We start from the raw sequence: 15,532 nt of genomic DNA on the forward strand, positions 1-15,532 counted from the left end.
GTGTTAAAGAGCAGCTTTGCTATTGGATTTTACCACTTCACCAGTTTATTAAGGGGTAAACACTGAGATAATAAAATGTCTGATATTTCACATGGCTTTTAACATATTCAAGTCACAGAACAGGACAATACATACTTCCTTTAGGATGAAATTAATGTACTCTAATGCTGCAGGATATATTGACTAAGTCGTCACTGATTATAAAGAAAGCCTACAGTGCTCCAGATGTGGATATGTACAAAAGCATGCATAGATTTAATCAGACAATCCCACTTAAGACAACAACTGCACTCAATGGATTTATTCAATGATGTGTTGCTATATTTTTTTCCTACTCCTTTCCAAATAATTCCCAAATAATATTCTTGTCCCTAGCTGTGACTGAGACCCTTTCTGACCTTCTGACCCTTTCTGTGACTGGTCTCTGGGAGTTTGCAGTAATGTTATGAAATTGCTCAAGAGAAGGTTGAAGTTTTCCTAGAGAACTCTCTTTCTGTAGTATTCTCAGAACTCTCTTAGCCTAAAATACAGGACTAACATCCCTGAACTCCCAGTTCGAATCACTGTTGCACACGCAGAGCAACCCAACTTTGTCATCATTTAAATCATCAATTGTAGCTGTGCAGTGAAATGCTTGATATAAAATACCCACAGGCAAGCAGTAGACTGCCTTCTCTTTAATTACATCAATCCTCAGTCACCCCAAAGCAATGCCATCCTTGGAAGTACTAACTCTGACAGGTAGTACTTCTGGGAATGCCATAAAAATGCCAGCAAAGCAGCAATGGCAGAGAAAATAAGCTGCCTCATCTTTGGAGAATTATTGGACTGTACTAACATTCAAGGGTACAATGTCAGCACAATGCAGAAGGAGTTAGATGCATAGCCCCCATTATTATTGTTGATGGGAGTCAGGTGTCAAGTTTCCTTTGCATCACCCTGAAAACTTCACCTTCTTTATAAAGCTTCAGCCAACTTTTCCTTTGTCACCACTCTTAATTGAGGGATAGATTCAAAGCCATTTGTCCTGTGATTGAATAAAGACTGAAAAGATAAAAAGAAAACACTAAAAAAGTAGCAATGATGAACCTGCAGCTTTCAGACTCTGTGCAAGCTGTGATGGAAAGCTTAATAAATATTAAAGTTAATTCTTTAACAGGTGAAATTGGAGTATTTGCTTTGTTGTAAATGGTACCATAATACCAGCAACACCTGGGACAGCCCCAGGGCAGCCCTTAACTCCTTTTAGTTGTCTCAGCTCCCACAAGGTGAAATTGGAATTTAAGTGTCTAAATACTTAAATAACTGGCTCAATTAGCAGACCTGACTTCTGTCAGTAGCATCTTGTCTCAGAAAGCCCTGTAAATCTCAGGCCTCTTACATCACTTGGAGTTAATTGTTTGCTCTCAGTAAGAACAAGTATCTCAGCAAAAGCATTCCTAAATTGTAATAGTAGTGCCTTTAACGTTCTGCCCACAGACAGATTGGCTAACACAAGACTGCCTCATGTTATAAAGGATAGATCAGGGCAGGATTCAGGTTAAATATGCATTATTATGGAAGTACAAGAGAGAGAGGTCATACTTGGCTGGCTTACAGTTGATGAACAGAGAGCAGATTAAACAAAGCCTTTCACCACTAATTGCTGGCTGGACCTTTCTGATACAGGCCATTCATTTCCTAATGTTTAAGCAGGTATTCAGTTTGGGAAAGGAGGGGGTTGCAGCTCAAAGGGGAGTGCTCACAGGCTCACTGGCAGTGTCTGCCCTCAGCTGGGGCCATTTCATATTGGTCTCTTCATGGCTTATGAAGAGGAGATGAGCAACTGTATCTGTATGTGCATTTGTAGGTATTACTGCAGGCTGGGGCATGGTATCTAAAAACAACTAAAAGAGCAGTTTGCATGAGGTGAAGCACATCATTATGCCCGTGTTAGGTGATCAACACATTATACAGTGAAACCATCACCTTGTAAAGTATAAAAGAAATACCTGTTCATCTACACTTCACCAATACAAACATCTTCATACAGTTCTCCAGTGTAATAACTCCTAACGCTTGCAGTTCTTTAAGTGCCCTCAGTGTGAGCTCTGTGAGCATAAAAGAGTCCTGATCCCTCCTTCACTAACAGACAATCCTGTTTGTTCCCCAAATCTATGTGAAGATCGAAGACTGAAACAGTGTCAAGAAAATCTGTCCACAGCAAAGCCTTCTTGCTGGGGCTTCATTGTTCAGGGAAGCAGGACTTCTCCCTCTGCACCATATAAGCCAGCACCAGCCACCGATAACACCCACCAGATCACAGCTCAAGACCTCCTGGCAAGGTAGATTCCCAAGGTAGGGTAGAAATCACCTCTCCTAATTTTGGACATCTACAAATTAGTCTTTTAGTCCAAATCAATAGTCTGGGTCCCCAGTAAAATGAATAGACACCTTCTGAGAGGGGTTTATTGTACTTATCTCAGCAGGCATTTATCTGCACAAATCCATGCTGATGCCTCCTCTAAGAAGGTGAAGTGAGGCCCTCCTTGGGTTGTTAAGCCCCTCAAAGCTACCTAGGTAATGACCGAACTTGGAGTCTTCAAGTTCAGATAACTGAAATTTGGTTTTAACAGCTCAGCCCCACCTTAAACTTTATGTACTCACATGGACTGCTGGTTTCAGAAAGTGGTAAAACCTTCCGAAATCAGATAGGACAGCACAGAGCTTTGCATCTTCTGCACACGCAGTCCTGAGATGCAGTTGATAATAATGCCTGCGTATGTGGGTACTTTGATTCCCTGGACCTCAGCTCTCCTGGTTCCAGGTATCCTTTTAAATACGTTTGCTAACTTCAGTGCTCTTACTTTGTCATAAACCGCTTATGTTTCACATGGTCATAGTTCAATTAACAGGTTTAAATTAGTGATGGGCAAACCAAAACAGGGCATTTTCATTTAGCAGTTTTCTGACCCAGCTTAGCTAAGTCTCCTTAGGTAGCACAGACTTGTATGTAGACAGAGCCTGATGAGAAATCAGCCTGTTCGCCTTGACACAGTATCACAGTATCACAGTATCACAGTATGTTTGGGATTGGAAGGGACCTCAAAAGATCATCTAGTCCAATCCCCCTGCTGGAGCAGGAACGCCTAGGTGAGGTCGCACAGGAAGGTGTCCAGGCGGGCTTTGAATGTCTCCAGGGAAGGAGACTCCACAACCTCCCTGGGTAGCCTGTTCCAGTGCTCTGTTACCCTCACTGAGAAGAAGTTCTTTCTCAAATTTAAGTGGAACCTCTTGTGTTCCAGCTTGATCCCATTGCCCCTTGTCCTATCATTGTTTGCCACTGAGAAGAGCCTGACTCCATCCTCATGGCACTCACCCTTTATATATTTATAAACATTAATAAGGTCACCCCTCAGTCTCCTCTTCTCCAAACTAAATAGCCCCAGCTCCCTCAGCCTTTCTTCATAAGGGAGATGCTCCACTCCCTTAATCATCTTTGTTGCCCTACGCTGGACCCTCTCCAGCAGTTCCCTGTCCTTCTTGAACTGAGGGGCCCAGAACTGGACACAATATTCCAGATGGGGTCTCACCAGGGCGGAGTAGAGGGGAAGGAGGACCTCTCTCGATCTACTGACCACCCCCCTTGTAATACACCCAAGGATGCCATTAGCCTTCCTGGCCACAAGGGCACAGTGCTGGCTCATGGTCATCCTGTTGTCCACCAGGACCCCCAGGTCCCTTTCCCCTACACTGCTCTCTAATAGGTCATGCCCCAACCTATACTGGAACTTGGGATTGTTCCTGCCCAGATGCAGGACTCTACACTTTCCCTTGTTAAATTCCATCAGGTTATCCCCCGCCCAACTCTCCAGCCTGTCCAGGTCCCGCTGGATGGCGGCACAGCCTTCTGGCGTGTCAGCCACTCCTCCCAGCTTAGTGTCATCAGCAAACTTGCTGATAGTACACTCAATTCCCTCGTCTAAATCATTAATGAATATATTGAATAATATTGGCCCCAGTACTGACCCCTGAGGCACTCCACTAGATACTGGCCTCCAACTGGACTCCGCACCATTGACCACCACTCTCTGGCTTCTCTCTTTAAGCCAGTTTGCAACCCACCTCACTACTCTATTGTCGAGACCACACCTCCTCAATTTAGCTGTGAGGATGCTGTGAGGGACTGTGTCAAAGGCTTTACTGAAGTCAAGGTAGACCACATCCACCGCTCTGCCATCATCCATCCACCTTGTTACATTCTCATAAAAGGCTATGAGGTTGGTCAAGCATGACTTACCCTTGGTAAAGCCATGCTGACTGCCCCTAATGACCCTCTTATCCCTGATGTGCCTTGAGATGGCACCAAGGATAAGCTGTTCCATTACTTTCCCAGGGACAGAGGTGAGGCTGACCGGTCTATAATTACCCGGGTCCTCCTTCTTGCCCTTTTTAAAGACTGGAGTGACATTTGCTTTCCTCCAATCCTCGGGCACCTCTCCCGTTTCCCAAGACTTGGCAAAAATGATGGATAGCGGTCTAGCAATGACTTCAGCCAGCTCCCTCAGCACCCGCGGATGCATCCCATCTGGACCCATGGATTTATGGACGTCCAGACTACTTAATTGTTCCCTAACCCAGTCCTCATCGACTAAAGCAAACTCCTCCATTAACCTGGCTTCATCCGGGATCTCAGGGGTACAGGGTTCCCCAGGACATCCTCCAGCGGAGTAGACAGAGACAAAGGCGGCATTCAGCAATTCTGCCTTCTCTGTGTCTTCTGCCACCAGGGCACCCACCTCATTCATCAGTGGGCCTACATTGCCTCTGGTATTAGTTTTATCTGCTATGTATTTGAAAAAGTTCTTCTTGCTGTCCTTGACCCCTCTCGCCAGCTGTAATTCTAAGGAGGCCTTGGCTACCCTAGCTGCCTTCCTGCATCCTCTAACAGCAGCCTTATATTCCTCCCAAGTGGCCAGTCCCTGCTTCCATGACCTGTAAACTCGCCTCTTCTGCTTGAGCATACCCAACAGATCCCTATTCAACCACGCAGGCCTTCTGGCTCCCTTCCTCGACTTCCTACGTGTGGGGATGCTCTGATCCTGAGCATGGAAGAAGCAATCTCTGAATGCAATCCAGCTCTCTTGGGCCCCTTTTCCTTCAAGCAGTCTTGCCCATGGGGTTTCCCTCAGCAGTTGCTTGAAAAGGCCGAAATTAGCCCTGCCAAAGTCCAGGGTTGCAATTCTACTTGCTATTCTGTTCCTGCCACACGAGATGCTGAACTCCACCATCTCGTGGTCACTGCAACCCAGGCAGCCCTCAACCTTTACTGCTTCAACCAGACCCTCTTTGTTAGTGAGGATGAGATCCAGCAGTGCACCTCTCCTGGTGGGCTCCTCCACCATCTGCATGAGGAAGTTATCATCAATGCGCTGGAGGAACCTCCTGGACTGTGGCTGGCTGGCTGAATGGTCCTTCCAGCAAACATCAGGGAAGTTAAAATCACCCACAACAACCAGGGCCTGTGACTGTGAGGCCACTCTCAGCTGCGCATAGAAGGTCTCATCAACTTCCTCAGTCTGATCTGGTGGCCTGTAATAGACACCTACAACAGTATCACCCCTGCCAGCCTGTCCCTTGATCCTGACCCATACACTCTCAACTCGTTCCTCATCTGCTCCTGGGCAGAATTTAGTACATTGCAGTTGCTCTCTCACATAGAGAGCAACTCCACCACCACGCCTGGCTGTCCTGTCTTTCCTGAAAAGGGCATAGCCATCCATGACCACATTCCAGTCATGTGAACTGTCCCACCACGTTTCTGTAATTGCCACCAGATCATAATCTCCCGACCGAACATAGGATTCTAACTCCTCCTGCTTATTCCCCATGCTGCGCGCATTGGTGTACAGGCATTTCAGGGAGCGAGCAGAGCACACCAATTTCTCCCTAGGGGCACAGGAGGCCACCCGGTCCTCATCTGTTTTAGAATGCTGCCCCTCTGGGGCAAGCCCAACTACAACCCCATCCCCCTTCGAGGCTAGTTTAAAGCTCTCCAAATGAGCCCAGCTAATTCCTGCCCCAGCATCCTTTTGCCTCTGCGAGATAAGCCTTTCCTGCATAACACTGTCCGGACTGGAGTCTTATAAAACCAGCCAAACTAGTTTCCCATGTGACTGAAGAAGCCCTTCAGTTTGCCTTAAATGCGTAGACAGATTCTCTTGGATAATACTGTTTGACATGCAGCTGGCATACAATCAGATAGTCATAGGTAGTGTTAAACTTGCAGATTTATTATGTGCTTAATAAATCTACTGGCCATTTTTACAGTCACCATTGCAAGACTTAGGCACACAGAGCTGAGCACTGACATTTCTTATGCATGCATTCTCTCTTGTACTTCTCCTGTTTCTCCAAAAAAGAGGTAAAAAAGAGGGAGAAAAATGCTACCACAGTTCATAGAATGCAAAATAAAAATATTTCCAATATTACTGTTCAAATAACATAATAAGCTTACGAAGACATGTTTTTTACGCTGTCATCTCCAAGGCACAGCCAGATCACTTAGAAAATACATAATACAGTCCACTCCACAAGCAGACGGAGATGCCTATAAACTGGTAACTCAAGACTTTTTATCCCTATGTGTCGTCAAGCAAGGCATCAAGAGTGAAAAACACACTGAAACAAAATTAAATGGTTTTATATTCAATTTTCCTAGTCTGAACTAGATTTCAAATTGATTTCTATGAAATCTAATAGAGAACAACACACAGACACATTGCCTTTCTTATAAAGAAATTCATCAACCACCTTGCGTTTTTACTGACTTTACTTTTTACTAGAAGTAATAAGAAACTAATATTTCACAACACAACATGTTTTGTTCTGTAAATGGTGTTTCACGGTAAAAGAGCTTGGAGCGGGCTGTTATGGAGCACTGAAGTACAACTCCTGAGATTTGTATGCTCAAACACCTATTTACATTTGTCTGGTGAAAATGCACCTAAAACCCACTACCTCTGTACTGGGAAAGGAGAAGAGAACTGCAGGACGTGCCACTGTGAAAAGAAATAATGTCCAAAATGCTGTTTACACTGGCTAAGGTCCATTATGTGATCAATTAAACATATCCCAGAGGAAATATCCTGTATCTCAAATTATATTGGATGGATCTATACAAATGACACACATGGTTTTATTGCTCGTGCTTTCTGCTTCCGAAGTGATAAACTAAAAGTTATTTGTCCTCAAAGTGAATGATTGTGGCTGTGTGCAGAGGTTCTGGTGGGATGCAGGGTTGCAGAGTGGCCAGACCACAGGGTATGAACCTGCCGCTGCATGTTAGGGATTGGGTTGTCACTGGCAAAACATTTCACATCACTTCCCCAAACACTTTCAAGGGTAGCAGTTTTGGGTCAGTAAACAGCCAGAACAAGTTGCACAGAGGTAAAAGGATTAGTCCAGTTGCTAGACCCCTGTGCTACCTGATGTTTCACATTCAGCGTTCTCTTCAGTATCATAATATCATAAACTGTTATTGGTATTTAATATAGCATCATTTAGAATAAGGGAATCATAGAACAGTTTATGTTGGAAGGGACCTTTAAAGGTCACTTAGTCCAACCCCCCTGCCATGAGCAGGGACATCTTCAACCAGATCAGGTTGCTCAGGGCCACATCCAGCCTGGCCTGGGATGTTTCCAGGGATGAGGCATCTACCGCCTCTCTGGGCAACCTGGGCCAATGTTTCACCATGCTCAGTGTAAAAAATGTCTTCCTTATATCTAGTCTGAATCTGCCCTCTTTTAGTTTAAAACCATCACCCCTTGTCCTGTCATAACAGGCCCTTTGAAAAAGTTTGTCCCCATCTTTCTCATAGGTCCCTCTTAAGCACTGAAATGCCGTAATAAGGTCTTCCTGGAGCCTCCTCTTCTCCAGGTTGAATGACCCCAACTCTCTCAGCTTTTCTTCATAGGAGAGGTGTTCCATCCCTGTGATCATTCTTGTGGCCTCCTCTGGACCCTCTCTAACATGTTTGTGTCTTTTCGTGTACTGAAGGCTCCAGAGCTGGACGCAGGACTCCAGATGGGGTCTCAGCAGAGTAGAGAGGCAGAATCACCTTTTTTGACCTCCTGGCCATGCTACTTTTGATGCAACCCAAGATAGGATTTGCCTTCTGATTTGTAAGCACACATTGCTGGCTCATATCCAGCTTTTCATCCACCAGTACCCCCAAGTCCTCCTCCCCAGGGCTGTTCTCAATCCCTTCATCCCCTAGTCTGTACTGATATCAGGGGTTGCATCAACCCATCTGTAGGACCTTGCACTAGGGCTCATTGAACCTCATGAGGTTCGCATGTGCACACTTTTTGAGCTTGTCCAGGTCCCTCTGGGTGGCATTCCACCCCTCAGATGTCTCAACTGCACCACTCAGCTTGGTGTCATTTGCAAACTTGATGAGAGTACACTTGATCGAACTGTCATTGATGAAGATATTAAATAGTACTGGTCCCAGTAAGGACTCCTGAAGTACAGCACTTGCCATCGATCTCCATCTGAACATTAAGCAGTTGACCACTAACCTCTGGATGCAAGCATCCAGCCAGTTCCTCATCCACTGAACATTCGACGCATCATATTCATATCCCTCCAATTCAGAGAGAGGGATGTTGTGGTAGACCATGTCAAAGGCCTTACAGAAGTCCGGATAGACACGCATTGGTGTACAGAATCAATTTCAGACCTCTTGTCTTGGACGAAGATCCCATTTTGCTAAGCATAGAAGAATAGTGCAGAAAGATACTCTCTGCCCAAAGAACTAGATAAATAAGTGATGAAGGCAACAAGTAGATCTAGTTACAGCAGACCTCTGCACTTGGCAGGCCACAGATGACTTCCATGCAAGGCACTGGGGCAGGTGCTTTTGTGCCTGGGTGCTGAACAACTCATTGCCCTGTTTCAGAGGGAGACTTCATGGCCCTTAGGTTCACAGCTCTAACTTAAAGCACAACCTGTCTCGTGCAGCTGAAAACACTTTTCCTGAAACACTGGCTATCCAAATGTTTTCCTGTTTTGTCTTCCTTTTGGATATTAGACAACAAAAATGTGTTCAGGTATTTCTCATCTTCATTTCAGGTCCCTGCTGAAGCAAAGAAAAAAACAGAAGTAATGCTGAACATTTTTTTTTTTTTTAAATCCTAACTTAATTAATCTGAATATTTCCTTGTCTTCCTGCTTTTAAGGAAAATGTCCCAGGCAAAAATCTGACTTAACCAGAGGTTTTTTTCTCTCAGCATATTCCTCTGCTGCCTCCAAGAAAAGCTTTGCTTACAATTCCCATGGGGGTCGGGGTGGGATATCACTGCAAATGCCTTGGATTGAAAACCAATTATAAAAAGCAGATCTTTAGTAACTGTCCACCTCAGAGGATACACTCTCAAGGGTGCTAAGCAGCTTATCTATAGACAGGAACAGTCCCACATATTTTAACTCTTCAGTATCCTCCAGTACCCAGGCTCTTTTTCCCTCCTTGGGCTGCTCAGTTAGATATGCTGCTCCAATTGTGTTGACTGATGGCTTTCATGAGCTCATGATGCCAGTGAGTCTTCACCTTTAGGCCTCCCAGTGTAGGAGTGAGAGAACAAAATGCAAACCGAGGAGGAATGAGCATGTATTAATAGTGCCTTGCAAATATATGCAGGCTTGAATTCATCCTGTGCAATGCAAGGCACCAAGCTGGAGCTCCTGCACCAGGCACACAGTCATGCCAAAGCCACTGCTTTGTCTGTACAGAAACATGAGCCCTCTGAAGGTGTTTAGGGCAGCCACACTTCTCACTTAAACACCACAGCTAGAGGGAATGGACAGAGATCATCCTCCCAGCCCCACTGATACCATGGTGGTCATTCACAGGCACACCAGCACAGCTTTGTCAGAGTGGGGATAAAAGAGCATCACACAAAACCTGCCAGCTTGTCTGGGAAGCAAAAAGCATTTGGGTGATGCTGCTGCAGCCCTGCATACTCAGTAACTCACGGCTCAATGGCTGGTTCTCAAATTCAGCTGCAAAGGGTGATTCTGACACCAAGCAAGTAAACCCCTATCTGGAAACTGGCCACTTAAACTCAATAATGCAGTATGGTGGCTGTACAAGCCATAATTTAGAAGCCTGTGAACCCTTCTCAGTAAGTGCTGTGGTTTAAAGAGATTGCTATTTTCCCCACAAATTTGCCTTATTTTTCTTTTGTGTAAAGAATCCCCTCATCCTGTCAATCACTGTCAGCCCAAGCCTGAGCTGACTAAGATATGAGAAGGAAGACTGAGAATCATCTCCTGATATGCAGTCTCTCTTCCCTTCCCCTTTCAAAAAAAAAAAATCAACGCTAACATAACTGTAAAAATGTAACTATTTGAATAGCTGCAAATACTGGTTTAGATAAATAAAAATAAAGCTTTTTCAAGAGGTTTTGCACCAACTTGACACTATTGCAGCACAACTGACCCTGCTTGAGTATTTTCATATCATGGAAACCAAACAAATTACTTAGGACTGCATTGTGGTTTTGAAATAATACTATTAAAGAAACATCTGACAAGTAAAGTAGCTTATGGTAATCAATTAGAATATGAGAATGAAATTAATTCAGTAAAACATTGCTAACACTGATCTGGCAAGCCATTGGTAGCCATCTGTTTAATCCTTTGTGTTTTCAGAAGTTGCATTTAAAAAAAAACCAATTATTAATAGTGCTCATTAGCTGTCAAGCAAAAGAGCATGCCACAAGCTTCTGCTCAGAGATTAGCTAATATTAGTAAAAAATACTCACTTTTCAAAGTTTGAGCTAGAACCTGCTGCATGATCTCATGGCCAGGACAAGTTTCTCTAATGCTTTCCACAGGGATAGGAGAGACTGGAAGGGATGGGCGCAAGGACAGGCGCAACACCCTGCAGATGCCAACTGTTCCTACAGTCCTTCAGCAACAACAGCTCCTCAGCCTCCCCACCAGACAATCTATTCCAGTACTGCATTGTCTTTACTGTTAAGAAGGGGGTTTTTTAATATCCGATGTGAATTTTCCATGGTGTAATTTAAGTCCATTACTACTAGTTGAGTTAATGCACATGGAATACAGTTTGCTTCTTTCTTCTATGCAGCAGCTTTTTATGTATTTGAAGACTGTTGTTATGACCCCACTCAGTCTGCTGTTCTCAAAGCTAAACAATTTGTCCAACATGTATAAGGCCTGATTTTTAAGTGTTGAGCTCCTGCCATTCCCATTGCTTTTATTCAGGTGATTGAGAGTGAAAGAACTTTAGTATGTCTGATGATCAAGCCGTATTGTCTGATGCCATTTAAATACTGATAGGCATGAAGGGCACAAGTGCTGTTTATAGCTGTGTATGTGTACTCTTGTCTTCACAATAAAAGCGTATTTACGGGACCCATGACCAGTCTTCTGACTGCACCCACAGAGCAAGAGCAACTTCACAAAAAGAGCAGATTTTAGTGGAAATGTGGCTGCCTTATATGCCAGGCTTTGCTGAATCATTTGAACTAAATCATCTTCTGATTTTCATGCAAAACATATCTTGGCTGATTTTTTTTTAATTTGTTTAAATGATTTATATGGCTACTGTCAAAACAGTGTTAATGATTATTTTTAATGACTTGCTGTTGTTGGAAAATATATACTTAGAAGCATGGATTCAAATCCTTTTCCATTCAAAACAGAGGAGGGTGAGGTTTCTTCCTATAATGGCCTTCTCATCAGGAGAAATTGTGATTTTTTGTGCTTAGACTACTGAAGAGGAGTTCCATTTGGCATCACTTGGAAGGGTTTTTTTTATAGTGAATACACAAGAAAATATGATGCTATTGTCTTGCAGTAGTGTTCCAGGGTGGCTAGAAATAAATCCCAGTATACCTACTCTTTGTCTCTCAATTTCCATTGTAAATACAGCTTCCTTTGTGTCTGCATAGGCCCTCATGAAATCGCTCCTTCGTGTCATCAGAGGCTTGTGGTACAATCGTAATGCAAGCAATAATAGCTCCTTGTATTGGTTCTCATAAATATAGGGTTATGTACTCTGTCTTCCTGGAGAAAACAGTTTTTGAAATGCCTTGTTTTCTCCTCTTAGACTCTCTCTCATAGCTTTGAAAAATAATTTCCTCAGATAAATACAGAGAACATTCACAAGTGTAAAGTAAAAAATAGCCGCTCTAATTTTGGGCTACCTGTCATTGATTGTTTTTGGGGCAAAAAAAAAAAATCATAGGAGGACAAGAGAGTGAGACCAAAAAAGGAAGCTTAAAAGGTATTTCTCTGATAAATTGTATGGCTTTTTTGTATACAGCCATGTACTTTATTCTTATTCATAAGATTTCATCAAGCTGTTGGAAATAAGACTAATTGTGATGGACATTAAAATATACAGGGACCATAATGTATGAATACACAACTCTCCTGATCTTGTTCTGAAATGGTAAACAAAAATAACTCTGAATTTCACCATTGACAATAAAGCTGAATTAGTGTCCTATGGTACATATATGGTATTAGGCCATAACATGCAAAAGATGGAAGTACGCAATCATACCAATAAGTTTTATACCTAGAAAGATTATTTCTCTGCAAACACCTACATTTAATTATCCTGTTATCTATCTTCCCCTCCTCCATGGGCTCAATAATTCATCTGTGTTACATGCACACTACAGCTCTTCTTATATTGCTCACTTGAAACATCGCCCTCCTCCTCCTTCCAGACGCATGCTAAATCTTCCGTTGCTCAACCAATGGATTGAAATATTAAATTATAATCTTTATTGTCTGTATTGATTGAAGGATGTCATGTTATTGGGGCCTGCCTGAGTTTGGTTGACATGAATCCATCCATTGCTGCTCTAAGAGTGCAGTAAATTTTACAGGCCGTCCCATTTCTTGGCCACACAAAGCAAAGGCATGAGCAAAGTCTTTGGGGAGAGGTGGGAAACAGTAACAATGAGAGCTTAACATGGCTTAAGAGTCCATTAAGGCAAAAGGAGAAACAATGTGATAAATTTTAAATCCACACTGTAAATCTGGCCAATTGCAAAATGAGTTGGGCTGAAAGATAAATCATAGAATATTCCTTTACCGAATAATAGTGTAGCATAAAACTACATGGGTTTACTTTTTGATTGGTGGTAGGAGTAGGCATTAGCAACCTCAGCAGGAAAGCATGTGTCTTCATTGCTTGGTTAATGGATTCACTCTCTACAAGAGATAAATACATTTTCTCAGTGAAGTAGCTTTAAGTATGGGTACGATATCCAGTGTCTTGAGGGTTAGTTGTGAAGGTCTGACAGCCATCAGCATCAGGCACAGGCAGAGCACAACTCAGCTCCCTGCATCTCAATATCCAGACACAACAGTCATTGCTAGTGCTGAAGCCAAGGGCTGCCCTGATCCTACGTCTATCATCTGAAGCATTCCCCTTTCCAAATGTAGCCTTTGGATTCAGTCCCAAAAGCCTACGCTTTTTTTCGCATCAATCAAAGAAACTGGTTGACAAAGTCAGGAGTGAATAACAGCCTTTATCCTGATCACAACCCAACGATAGTGTCATACAGTGATAACACATTTCTCAGTGAACAACACCTTAGCAAAAAGTGTCAAAGTATTCACTTGGGAAAAATCTTTCGACTAAAGCGTTCAGAAGTAGCTTCATTCTCCTGGTTTGTGACATAACTACAATCCCTTAATGAAATCACAATTGAAGAAGGTTAATTTATACTCTAATTACGTGTTGGTCTGGGCTGAAAGGTTTCTGGACAGAAAAAAGGTTTTCTTCAGGCAGTCTTTTATTCTGCTTATTATATTTACTTAACAAAAAGCCATCAGCTTTTACCATGATTTCTCATAATAGAATTGAGCTGTAGTTTTACCTAGCTAAGGGCAAACATCTGCAGTCATTTTTGATAGATTCTGATAACAGCCTTTAACGAGAGCCAGGATTATTTGCAAATGTAGGAAGAAGCAATCTGAAAAGCTGACAAATGTGCTGCTGAAGATGTTTAGTTGCTCTTCGGCTGAAATGTCTTCCAGACCAGTGGTAGATTAGCAGCCAGGTAGTTTTGGGAAATTCAGAGAAAGGAAGTCACCATGGAAATAATTTTTCCTGTGCCACCTGAAAGGAGACATTCTTGGTTTGGTTTTAATGCCTCTACCACAAGATGAAAGCCCAGCATTGTCCACGAAGTGCAGGATTCAGAGCATTTCACCTAACTGAGGCTTTCTAAACAGAGTAGTACTTTAGGAAAGCAACAAAGTCCTTCAAAGCTATGAACCACCTTTGTAAGATGTATTTCTGTTTCTTCTGCTACCTAAAGTAGACACTCTCTTAATCCTGCTCCCCAGCAAAGTACTCATAGTTTGTCAGGAGGAGTTCAGCCTAAATAAAATAAATGGCAAACTGAATAAAGTAGTTAACAAACTAAATAAAGAAATATATCCCCATTTCTGGTGTTTGTGTTATCAGCAGCTTTTCTCTATAAATAAATCCTGAGACAAATATATAAACCAGTATCAGTTCCCATTTTGCAGAAACTGTCCTGGTATCTAATGCAGAGGTTGATCATGGCACTGGAAGTAAATGTCTGTGTCATTTACTGTCTGCAGGACAAACAGAAACAAGTAGAAGAGACTGCACTCAGAATAAAGGAGGCTGAGGGGAGACCTTCTCACTCTCTACAGCTGCCTGAAAGGAGGTTGCAGCATGGAGGGGGTTGGTCTCTTCTCCCAAGTAGCAAGTGATAGGACAAGAGGAAATGGCTTCAAGTTGCACCAGGGAAGGTTCAGATTGGATATTAGAAAAAAATTCTTCATAGAAAGGGTGGTCAGGCATTGGAACAAGCTGCCCAGGGAAGTGGTGGACTCACCATCCCTGGACATGCTTGAAAGACATGTAGATGAGGTTCTTAGGGACATGGTTTAGAGATGGACTTGGCAGTGTTAGATTAATGGTTGGACTCAAATATATTAAAGGTCTTTTCCAACCAAAACAATTCTACGATTCTGTTACATTAATGTGAATAAGAAGGTTTTCATGTAGGATACATATTGTTTAGATAATAGATTCCTGTGCATACAATAAAGGTTTTGCAAAAACAATTTCTAGGATTAGAAGACATTGTAGTCTCTTGTGCCATCAACACTTGGGCTTTCTCTGAGACTTCTAGTTCAGCCTCTGTCAGGGAGAGGAAACAAGAGGAGGTGAGATGATGGTCTCATCTGTTAGAGCAGTTCTCATGTCCCTCCTCCCACAGCTGACAGCCTCCCCCATTCCCAGCTGGACCAGCTCAAGCCTCCCACATTCCCAGCTCTGCAAGGCTCAGGCACCATTGCTGGGAAGCACAGCCAAGGATCACTACATGGGGCAGGAACCAGGAGGGATGTGCTTCTGGTATTTGTACATGCCAGGTGAAATAAATGCATTGCAGTACTGTGAATTTTGGTGTGGCTATACAGTCAAGAAAAAACAAAAGGAAATAGATTTGCCAAAATGTGT

At 43.0% G+C, this 15,532-nt stretch overlaps 1 protein-coding gene across 1 annotated transcript in view; it reads left to right on the top strand.

The window, feature by feature from the left end:
* The window catches only part of ADARB2 (adenosine deaminase RNA specific B2 (inactive)), a 318,732-nt gene that overhangs the window by 189,504 nt on the left and 113,696 nt on the right, over nucleotides 1-15,532 (top strand). The window lies entirely within an intron of this gene.

The sequence above is a fragment of the Patagioenas fasciata genome, chromosome 2, assembly GCF_037038585.1.
Source record: "Patagioenas fasciata isolate bPatFas1 chromosome 2, bPatFas1.hap1, whole genome shotgun sequence".
Taxonomy (NCBI): Eukaryota; Metazoa; Chordata; class Aves; order Columbiformes; family Columbidae; genus Patagioenas; species Patagioenas fasciata.